Below are 11,023 nucleotides of genomic sequence, written 5' to 3'. Positions count from 1 at the left end.
TAATATATATATATATTATTTATTTTCACGATGCAGAAACTAAATCACCAGGTGTCGCTAGTGCATTGACGCTTTTATTTCTATGAATACCGTTTAATTACTGTTTTTACTATTACCTAATTACGCGTTATTTGTTTTGTTTTTCATACCGGGCTTTACTTATTTATTTTTTTTTTTACTTTATTTTGATCTTATTACTCGTTTTGAAATGAGTCAGTATTGCGGTGCGCCGCGGTTGCTCCTCCAGACCGCTGGGGGGCGATGTGTCTGACGCGCTTCCGCTCGAGTCGTCCCGTTCTCGGCTTCTGCGCCGCTGCGGTGTCGCTGTCCAGTACTGAACGTTCAGCACCGCGAGAGGAGGACAGCTCCCGACCCTCCGACAAAAACATAGCAGACCGCATCAGAACCGCTTCAGCCGGCCTCATCTACCACAGGTAAGTTTATTCACCGCTTCCCGTCAAATACACGCAACAATAGCTTTGAAACAATGTGTGTGAACATCAAACACACCACACTGAAGCAGCAGCGCTACAAGCTCTTAATGTGATTAAACGCGATTATTTTCAACACGCTGATTCTTTTGTTCTTTACACGGTGTTTATGCGCTTATGTACTTAGAAGATGTGTACTCAGAATATTTTCCGTGTTTAAAGCGCGAGCGTCTGACAAATCGCTGTTTTCGGTACGAATGAACGGCGAGGAATCTCAGTTTGAATGTAGAAATGTTTGCATTTATTGATTTAAATGATATCGAGTTGCTCGAGATTTTGATCAAAAATAAAATCAGATCATATTTGTTCATTCCCAGCTTGCATATTTATTGCAAATAAATGTTATTACAGCGTTTTTTAAAGGTTGTAAAATAGTTTCTAACAACGTTCTGCTAACTTTATCATCACCCCAAATAGAACAGTATTTAAACGTGTATTCTTAATATTCTGAAAACGTTTCTTGACGTCATTAGAACTATATTAAAATTTCTTAGAACGTTCATCAAGCATCATTGTCATCAGGATGTTTAGAGAATGTTATACGAATGCCTTCTCAACGTTATGATATATCAAATATTAATAAAGTCATTCGAGTTATTTTGTTGATGTGCGTTTACTAATTTTGCAGTGTTTATAATAAGTTTGTACCAAATAAATTGTAATAAACTATGTGTATCATTCTGAATACATAATTACCTTGTGGTGCTTCTCATATTTATGCATTATTTTTCGTATTCTTGACAACTAAAATCGTTTTTTACTTTGCTTTTACTTTGAATGGTAAAACTGCAGAGATGAGGTTCATCAGTGTTTTAGTGTGGGTCTCCGTCTCTGAAACACACTACACTTTCTTTATTGAGGGTCACTGGTTTCTGGCTGTTCAGAAAGAGACGAATGCACCCACTTAACAACGGGGAGTTAGTTATCCACAGCTGGTTGTCAGCAATTTCCCAGGGTGCCGTTTTAGTCTGCATATCCCTAGCAATGTAGATTTATTCAGCATGAAGGTTGAGAAGGTTTAGTGAATAGATGTGTCAAGATAAAGTGGTATAAAGGTAATTTCTTCTCACTAAATGTTTAGTTTTATTCATATGCTGTAGCAATGACATGCATCCTGCAGAGCTGCTGCTCTCTGATGGTTTTAAGCTTTTTAAAGCTTAATAAAGCATTGTGTCTGGACCCAGTAAACACTGTTAAGATGCTAAACATTTTATCTACTGTATGTGTGCTGGAATGAGGCTTTTATGAATCAATGCTCCATTGAGTGTGAGTAAAGATAGTACACAGTCTAAAACTTTACTATTTTGGTGGAGAAATATATTATATTCAAACAGGGAGATTTTAAAGATGTACATTGTTTGCTTAGGTTGTTTTTTGGCTGCTGTTCTGTGGGACAGAAATTTCATTCCGATCCGTTCTGTGTGTAAACATTGAGAGGCTCATTTAAAATATGAGCAGTGCTTTCTTGTGCAAAACTCAACGGTGCAATCCTAAGCTGTTTTGAGTGTTTGTTAGGGTCTTACTAAGTGCTTGTGAGAGTATTCTGGTTGCCGGGTGTTGCTAGGGTTTGGTTTCTAGATGGTTTCTTATTGGTCGAAGTAAAAATAGATTTTTTCCCCATCTATTTTATTTTCCTGCACTCTCAGAAATAAAGGTAAAATTATCACTTGAACAGTACTTTTTCAAAAGGAACTAATATGTGCCATTTATATTGCACTTTAGCTACAAATATAAACATTTAAGGTACTTAAAATGCAATCTTCAGTGGTAAAAAAAAAGGTACAAAGGTGTAGCTTTTCAAAGGATGCCATCTCGGGAGCAGCTTTTTTACCTGACAGTACAGGTGAAAATGGTAAATCTGATCATTTAATGATGTACGTAACAGCACACCTACACTTTGACATGATTGACTTTGTTGGTCATGAAAATTGCCCAAAGTATGTTTGCAGCAGTATTTTAAAATCATAATCTAAATCATTTTGCACTTCAGAAAATATTTGGAGAGCAGAGAGCTTTGATTGGCTGTGAGCGTCCTGACTCCTGATGCGATCTCATTAATATTCATAGGTATTATTAACACTAAGTCTCCACATATTGACAGCTTCCAAAATGCAACCCATTTTATTCAAACATAAAATAAAACTGATTTCTAAATTGCACTGATTGCAACAAATATTTTGTACACATTTGTATGTCTCTAAAGCATATTTATAAAAAGTACAGCATTTTTAAATATATGTTACAGATGCATTGATATTTTAGAAAATACTGTAACTAAATCATTTTGCAGGCAAATCTCCATTGATGGCCTTTTAAAAGCAACTGTTTGTACTGTGCATTAAAAATGATAATAATAAATAAAAGTGAAACCATTTCAAATGGCTTTTTCCAATCTTTTTCAAATGGACTCTTACAACTGCCATTAAGATTAAGTACAAAAATGTGCACTTTTTATGTGAATGTCAGTGGAAACAAATGCAATCACCCGTGCTGTGTTTCAATCCGGGTGTCTGGAAGTCAACTCAGTTTCTCTCTCACCCCATTTTCCTCTTTTCTCTCAGCCTCCATTTTATCAAACGTGTCTCCTCCTAATTCTCCCCTCCGAGGTTCCCCTGAAGGGCACATGGATCCTCGGGGGGCTGGTTAGCATGCGTTTGTGTGTGTGTTTTCCAGCGTATGTCTGTCCTCTAACCACACACTGGAGTGTGTTTAATACTAAATGGGAATTTGACTCTCAGCAGGCTTCGGTCTCTTTTATTTCCGGTCTATTCTTGTATATTTATTTGTAGAATGACACGGCAGCATCAGTCTATAAGCATCTAGGAAGGAATGCATGAAGACCTTTTTTTTTTTGCAATCTCTGTCCGTCAAAAAATAAGGATATTTCACATAAATACATAATTCATATCAAAAAGGCTAAATATATAGCTGTGGTTGCTTCATCTGGTTTAATAGATTTGATGCCACAGAAAAAAACTGAAAATTTACTTAATCCTCATTATGATGAATTATAGACTCATATTTTGTCCAGAAACAATGATTTAGAGTAAAAAAAAAATATGTAATGATAGATTTGTTTCTTACAAACACACAGCTTTTGTCTTCTCAAGACATTAACTGATGGACTGGACTGGTTTGGATTATTGTTATGTTTTTAGCAGCTGTTTGGACCCGAAAAAAGAAATTAAAAACCAAAATCATAATCTCCTTCCTTGTTTTTCATAATGGTAATACTGGGGCTTCAAAAGGACAAATTAGCACCATGAATGCATCATAAAAACTGTTCATATCATGCATTATATTCCAAGTCTTCTTTAGTCATACAATGCTTTAATTATTCATTATAAGCCATTTTTCAATGAACGAGACTTTATGCCAGACATTTGATTATGTTAGACTTCACTGACATGTTTTATAGTGGATGGGGAAGATTTTAAGGAAATAGTCATTACAATTAGAATTTGTAAAAGACAGCTTTAGGTCTTTTTTTTTTTTTTTGCAGGTTTACAGTTATAATTCTCTTTTTATTTCGAAATTATATGGCAATTAGCACAAGAAATAACCTCAAAGAAATAAATTCATACGGTCTTGGAAGAACAAGAGTAAATGATGAAGCAGTGAAGCAGTATCTGTTCTGACAGCATGAAATGTTTATTCACTTTCACAATTGCATTCATTCATTCATTCATTCATTCATTCATTCATTCATTCATTCGTTTATTTATAACTAACCTTCAATAAGTTAACCAAACAAAACCATATCCTGTCAATCTCTCAGACCTCTTTTGTTCATCACTGTTTTTGCTGTGTCTCTGTGCTGGATTGCTTTGGTCTGCTCTGGATGTAGAGAGCAGATGAAAGGGCATTATTGAAGAGATGGGGGGAGATGGAGGCCGTCTGTTTGAAGCTTTGCTGCTCATGCATTTGTCCACAGGGATGACAGAGAACACCTGCCATAGACATTTCTGTGTGTTTGCATATCTCATGATCTTCCTTCCCAGCGTTTCTTTCTTCTGCTTCTTTTGGCTTCACGTTTGCTTTAATGTCTCTCTTTGAAGCGTCTGCAACATTAAAGTCAATGTAACATCAAAACAGACCTTTTTACATTCTTAATGCACGTCCCGGTCTCGTTGTGCATGAATCATCAGTGCACATTTTTGCATAGGAAAAAGTAACCAAATAAAAATTAGTCAGTTTTGGTAGGTAATGCAGACTTTATAAAATATTTTAAATAATGACTTTTGATTTTCACTGTATTTTTGTCTTGTTTTCCAGTACAAATATCTAAATATTCTTAAATCAAGATACATTTACATGAGACGCAAAATTACTTAAGATATTAAGTCTTAAAACTAAAACAAATATCTACCAGTGGAGTCATAAAAATAAATTTATTTCAAAGGGGAATCACTTCATTTTTATCTTTTTTTTTTTTTTTAAACAAAGCTGAATAAATGTATCTTGATTTAAGAATGCTTAAATATTTGTACCAGAAAACAAGATGAAAATGCTAAATAAGAAGTCCATTATTGCAGTATTAGTATCTTGGCAAATGTGAGGAGCACAGATTGAGACAATGTAGAGATCTCTTCTGAAACTCTTCAGGAGATGTGTGTGAGATTACTGGGGTCTTTCACCAGCAAACCTTAGTCTGCTCTCCACTGCTCTCTGGGAGAAACAGTAGAGATATCGAAGCGAGCTGCAGTCTCTTCCTCTGAATAATGGAGTAGTGTGTCTGTCTCAGGAGCTCAGGAGTACACACACACACACACATACACAGATCAGGTGGTCTGGAGTGAATCAGGTTTCCAGGTTCAATAAGAGGCGTTGTGGACCTCAAACATCTCCGCAGTGTCTGCTGCACCCCGGCTCTCAGTCTTATCCATCTTCAAAGTTAAGCTAAAACAACATGATTTGTGTAATAACTTTAATTTATTTCCACTTGTCCCCCATTTATTAAATAATCAATACAATACTTCTTTAAAATGTAAAATACTCATAGTAAGAAAATACATTTGTCATTGTTGTCTTGTTTTCCAGTTATTTTTTTAAATCTGTTAATTCAACGACAGTTTCTGAAAATTTTATAAAAAATTAGTGAGTTAATGCTTAAAGCTGGAATAAAAAATTAAATAAAACTGAACTCAAGTTATAGAGAAATCAAAATAATTTTTCTGACAGATCCCCCTGGCTTTAAGCAAAAGCTTAATTAATTATGATCCATTTTTGTAGTCATTTTCCTGTATCTTGTATTAATTTAAGAACGTTTAGACTAGAAAATAAGACAAATATACTGAGTAAGAAATTATAATTTTTTATAATATTTATTTTTTTGCAGTGAATGCATGTTAACATGATTTTGTGGTGGTAGAAATCGCTTACCTTTTATTATGTATACGGTTAGGTTGCTGTTAATCCTTAAAACTTAAAATGACTATAAAAATTATGATTTAATAACTTTACAGCTCAAATAAAGCACTTTTTAACAGTAGAATGAAAGTAAGTGCTTTTATAAAAGGATTTTTAACTCGTAGGATTCACTTTTTGGTTGACTTTTATTAAAAGATTTTTAAATGAAGTGAGGTTAGATTTTGTTTTAGATTTTTTTTTTTTTTTCAATTTTTTTTTTTATTGAAGATATACTTTTTAAACCTTGTATGTCTGTGACGATAGCCTCGTGGGCAGCATGCCGACATGTCTCACCATAACCTTCTTCTTTGTTTTATTAAAAAAATAGTTAATTTTAGCAATTGTTGTTGTTGTTGCAATCAACACTTGCCACAAAAGCTTACAATTGAGCTTAACTTGTATTGAACCTTCTGCTTGTTCTTGAAGTTTTCATTGTACGTGGGCCACTGCAGTGCAGTTTTTCTCTTCACACTGCTGTGACTGAACACACACTGACTCTCTGTGTGTGTCCGTGTGTGTGTGTGTGTGTGTGTGTGAGAGAGAGAGACACACTTTGACTGACAGCTCAAGACAGCTCTTACAGTGGCACTGAACTTTCCTCCCCTCTTTCCAGAGATAATTCTGCTTTTTCATAAGTTATTCACACACACACACTCAAAGGTGCAACATTTCCCTCACAGATGGTACTCTACAGAAGCCATCTGTAATGTAACAAGCATCACTGTAGATGCCAGTCCTGCTTCTAATTAGACGCTCAGATCACATGACCTGCTCATTATATCTGGCTATAAAAGAACGGGGCCATTTATAATTCATTCTGTTGCTGAATAGTTATAGAAAGAAGACAAGGAAATGAACAAACTTGCCTAGAGCAGCACAGACAGACAGATAAATACACACTCTTCACACTCGCTTACATGTTTATTCTAATACAGTGTTTGTTTACACGGAGTTATGTTTACATAGTCTTGTTGGCAAATCTGCTTACAGTAACTCCACCCACCATTACTCAGATTTGGTATAAATAGTGTATTATGTCTGCTTACATTAATAGTATCTGTCACTATTTGTGCTTACTGTAAAAAAATGCTATTTATACTTGGTGTCAGTCGGCATGTACCTTTTTTTACATTCGTTATAAATAGATGCTGCATATCAGCACAGTTCGATCTCGCATATAGAGACGTGAAATTAAATATTTTGAATATTATCGTATGTGTAATTTCAGAAGGCTTACTCATGTTCCATAATTGAAGTTAATGACACCTTTCAGAGAAATCCAAGTGCCCTTCATAGAATGGATCTTAGAATTATTACTATGTTCGGAAACATAGGATCAGCACAAATTAAAGAAAAAAACAGGAGCTTCATTTTGATCAGAATCTTGATGTATAGAGCAAATGAGCACTCTTCAACAGAAATGGCCTTGGTCGGGTATTTCTGAGTATCAGATGAAGGCAAAGACGAGGGCACTTACTAGTGCTCGAAAACAAACAGATGGTCCCATTGACACTGAGAGCTACGGAAGTTCTAAGCAGCCATGCATTATAATTTTTTTTCTTCTCGTTATAACGACTACATTTTCTCGTTATCTCGACATAACGAAAGTCATTTTCTTGTTATAACGACTTAATTTTCTCGTTATCTTGACATAACGAAAGTCGTTTTCTTGTTATAACGACTTAATTTTCTCGTTAACTGGACATAGCAAAAGTTGTTTTCTCGTTATAACGACTTAATTTTCTCGTTATATTGACATAACAAAAGTCGTTTTCTCGTTATAACGACTTAATTTTCTCATTATCTTGATATAACGAAAGTCATTTTCTTGTTATAACGACTTAATTTTCTCGTTATCTTGATATAACGAAAGTCGTTTTCTTGTTATAACGACTTAATTTTCTCGTTAACTGGACATAGCAAAAGTTGTTTTCTCGTTATAACGACTTAATTTTCTCGTTATATTGACATAACAAAAGTCGTTTTCTCGTTATAACGACTTAATTTTCTCATTATCTTGATATAACGAAAGTCATTTTCTTGTTATAACGACTTAATTTTCTCGTTATCTTGACATAACGAAAGCAGTTTTCTTGTTATAACGACTTAATTTTTTTGTTATCTTGATATAACGAAAGCCGGTTTCTTGTTATAACGACTTAATTTTCTCGTTATCTTGAAATAACGAAAACCGTTTTCTCGTTATAACGACTTAATTTTCTCGTTATCCTGACATAACAAAAGCCGGTTTCTCGTAATAACGACTTAATTTTCTCGTTATCTCGACATAACAAAAGTAGTTTTTTCATTAATACGACTTAATTTTCTCGTCATCTTGACATAACGAAATTCATTTTTTCATTATAACGACTTAATAACGAAAGTCGTTTTCTCGCAGAAACTTGCAGATGCTCCTTTAGGAGCAAAACCTTTCAGTTGATTTTTTTTACAAGACTTCTGACCAATTTTGAACCATACCTCCTCACAAATATTTACCAATGTTTACCAATATTTCTTCACTGTCAAGTTATGACACGGCATCTCAGTTGACTATATATATATAATTGGCTGTTTATAAAATGCATTTAAAAAAAGTTATTGAATAAACTAGGATACTGATTTCCTCAAATCTAACAGACATATGTGTAAAAACCTAAATTTTTTCATTTCATTATTCTGTTTTACTAGAAAATATGTCATATTGTGTAAATTGTCAATTGGTTTGCATGAAAGTACTTGTATTGTAGAAAGCAAAAGCAGTCGAGCAGGAGCTGTGAAGGTTGTGATGATATAATTATCTGAGAGGAACCTGCCAGAATACTGACTATGTGATGATCATCCATCCATATGGAGAGACAGAAAGAGAGGTCAACAGCTGGCAGAAATGAACATAGAGAGCGAATTTTGCGTCCATATGCCTCAGGGTGGAGAGAAGGACTGTCTGACCTTTCGCTGCAAATAGAGATGACTTCATGTGAGCTACGCTTGCGGCTGGTGAATAACATAACCTCGCTGTCTCGCTCTCACAGCCTCTGATATCTGTCACAATACTCTCACAGCTAAGATTATGCATAATGTGTGATTATGCATACGCACGCCCTTGTGTCTAGCATGTTGTGGGAGTGCTAAATCATTTGTACGTGATGGATGTTGTGTGTTGTTTTCCACAGATACTGTAAGTGAGAAGAAAGAAGAAGGCATTTAGTGTTTGCCTTTTTTGCCTCAATCTTTATGCATTTGATCTGAAATTTCTCAATAATAGGATCCAAACAGAACAGCCATTTTAGTATGATACTTTCAAAATGCAAGAAGAAACATGCAAAAAATCTAAAGAAAAATATATTTTTAAACTAGAAAAGTTTTATTCAGCAATGATGCATTAAATTGGTTAAAGGTGACAGTAAAGACATATTAATAATGTTACACAAGATTTATAGTTCAAATAAACTATAATAACTATAACTAATATGTTTTTAGGAACTTTCTATTCATCAAAAAGTCCTGAAAAAAAAAAACGTATCACGGAAGTATTAAGCAGTTTTTAACATTAGATGATGATAATGACGGTTCTTGAGTAGCAAATCAGAATATATTAACATTTCAAAATATTGATTTTACTTTATTTTTGATCAAATAAATGCAACTGAAAAAAAAAATCTAAAAATACTTTAATTCAGAACATTAAAAAACTATCACTGCTGATAGTTAGTTACTCCCCAACACTGCAGGCCAAACCTTAGCTCACAATTCATTGCACTAAGCATGCTGCCACCTGCATCAATTAACGTGTGTGTGAGAAAGAGCTGCTGAGATCCAGTTGTGAAATATCAAGGGAAATTTCATGCCTGCTGCTCTTTCTGTCAGCATAAAACTGCCTGTGTTCCTCACCGGAGACCAACACATCTGATCTGGAAACCAGCCTGAGAGTTTTGCTAGGGGAGAAAAATACAAAAAATTTATTAAGATGAGTTACTTTAGACAACGCAAAATGACAAACAATAATCTGATAGATCAGAGATGCTGTATGTAAATGTTTAACTGTACTAAACCATAAAAAATATGATATATATTTGCAGATATTTAGTACACGTGCTCAGTTCACATACTTGTTTCTCTGTCAGTGCCACAAATAGTTGCATTGAAATGTGAGGTCTGTGTCACAATGTCGGTTTTTGTTTTGGTCTGATGATGCCAATTTACCCAGCAGCAGCTGGTGGAAAATGTGTGGTATGCAACACATCCAACAAATACGTATAGCAATTTTATATCCTGGTACAATTAATCCCAGCATAACAAAAGGAAAGGTATTAAGAGTGTCCATTATAAAACACTTGCCAGACATGCGACCATACTGAAGTGTTAGTGCTAGCCCTCCCATAGTTCATAGAGATTACATTGCAGTGCCTGCAGTTTGAAAATAAAGTCTTTGTAAGGAAGTCTATGAGAACAGTCTGGGCGATTCTCAGCCAGAGTGAACTCACCCCAAAAATGAGCGGTACTCCACAGAACGTAACTTGATGCTGATTGGACTACAGGTGCATCTCAATAAATGAAAATGTTGTGGAAAAGTTCATTTATTTCAGTAATTCAACTCAAATTGTGAAACTCATGTACCTTCAATGCACACAGACTGAAGTAGTTCAATTCTTTGGTTCTTTTAATTGTGATGATTTTGGCTCACATTTAACAAAAACACACCAATTTACGATCTCAACAAATTAGAATACTTCATAAGAAAAAAAAACATTCTTAGTGATGTATCAAAAGGCAGAACAGACAGTGCCAGCTGTGGTTGAAAAAAAAAATCTCTTCCTCTCTTTCGCAGTTTGGTGGTGCATGGCCCTCTGACCCTAGTGAAGAAACTGCCCCTGAATTTACCCAATAGCATTGTGACACCTCAGGTTGCCTGTTGCCGGAAAAAAAACAAATGTATCTGGGTCAGAGACCGCAAATACTTCAAAACCTAAAAAACCTCAGCATCTATCTAAAGAGCTCTGACCAGAGTCATATTAATATGCAGATAAATCACAACATCAGCTTACAGTGTGTAAGTCTTCATTATCAATTGCACTTGTTCCTGTTGCATCCTCAATATGGCAACCCTTTTATATAAGTACATAGTG

At 34.8% G+C, this 11,023-nt stretch overlaps 1 protein-coding gene across 2 annotated transcripts in view; it reads left to right on the top strand.

Annotated features, from left to right (window-relative positions):
• The first annotated feature begins 169 nt into the window (after nt 1-169).
• The window catches only part of LOC113073428 (serine/arginine repetitive matrix protein 3), a 72,197-nt gene continuing 61,343 nt past the window's right edge, over nt 170-11,023 (top strand). For both annotated transcript variants that reach the window (XM_026246311.1, XM_026246301.1), the window contains exon 1: nt 170-434. The gene's annotated coding sequence lies outside the window, so the exon portion shown is untranslated. The remainder of the gene's footprint in view (nt 435-11,023) is intronic.

Source organism: Carassius auratus, chromosome 5, assembly GCF_003368295.1.
Source record: "Carassius auratus strain Wakin chromosome 5, ASM336829v1, whole genome shotgun sequence".
Taxonomy (NCBI): domain Eukaryota; kingdom Metazoa; phylum Chordata; class Actinopteri; order Cypriniformes; family Cyprinidae; genus Carassius; species Carassius auratus.
The sequence above is the reverse complement of the archived record's forward strand: the minus strand, read 5'-3'. Positions and strand labels throughout refer to the sequence as shown.